Source organism: Chrysochloris asiatica, unplaced genomic scaffold, assembly GCF_000296735.1.
Source record: "Chrysochloris asiatica unplaced genomic scaffold, ChrAsi1.0 scaffold00083, whole genome shotgun sequence".
Taxonomy (NCBI): domain Eukaryota; kingdom Metazoa; phylum Chordata; class Mammalia; order Afrosoricida; family Chrysochloridae; genus Chrysochloris; species Chrysochloris asiatica.
Genome location: NW_006408601.1, coordinates 121,839 through 123,016, shown reverse-complemented (window position 1 = coordinate 123,016; position 1,178 = coordinate 121,839).

Sequence of the window (1,178 nt, the reverse complement as noted above, 5' to 3'; positions counted from 1 at the left end):
TACTAGGAGGTATATATTTCTTGGAAGCACAGTGGCTCCAGAGATAAGAACTGGACTGTGAACCACATGGTCCATGGTTCGAGCCTGTTATCTGCTCTGCAGGGGAAAGATGAGATTTTTCTGCTCCTGTGAAGAAACCCTCTACAGGGCAGCTATGAGTGAGAATTGACTCGATGGCACTTAACAAAACAATGTATTTCTTACAGAATTTTAAAATGAGGAAGTTTTTTTTTTTTTTTAAACATTAGGTGTGAAAGCTGCTTAACCAATTTTTTTATGGTCTTTACTGCCTGCTTTGTTTCCTAATATACTATGTTTTCATTGCAATCATCATTGCAAATGTTTGTTGAATACTTACTTTTATCAAGTCCACAAGAGACTCACAAGACTAAGAAATGGAAGAGCCAGAATTCCAACTCAAGCATTTTTAGTCCAAAGATTCAAATGATAAGTAAAGCCATATTTGCTTCTATAGATGCTACTTGTTAACTTTCTGGATGATTAGGCCTGGGGTCAAGGAGTCTTGGTAGTGTAAAGCTTAGGTGTTTGATTGCTAACCAAAAGGTTGGCAATTTTTTTTTTCTTTCAATTTTTTTATTGTGAAGGGCAGTATTTTGAATGCACCAGCAGCTCTGACTTCCATTCATCTGTTACCTTGTTGTACTATAGTGGCTTGCTTGTTGCTGTGATACTCAAAGTTATGCCACCAACATTTTAAATACTAGCAGAGTCACTCATGATGGACAGGTTTCAGTGAGCTTTCAGATGAAGACTAAGTAGGAAGAAAGAGAGGCAGACCACTTTGAATGGTTAGCCACTACAAACTTTGTGAATAGCAGGAAAACACTTTCAGATATAGTACCGGAATATGAGACCCTCAGGATGAAAAGCACTCAAAATACGACTGGGAAAGAGCTACCTCCTCAAAATAGAATTGACCATAATGATATGATGGAGTAAAGATTTCAAGACCTTAATTTACTTATGGGGCACAACTCAAAATGAGGAGAAACAGCTGTAAACATCCATTAATAACATTGGAAGTTATCAAAAATGAAATGGAATGCATAAAAATTGATATCCTATGCATTGTTGTTGTTGTTGTTAAGTGCCATCGAGTCGGTTCCGACCCATAGCGACCCTGTACAGGGTTTCCGAGGGTGTAAATCTTTACGGGA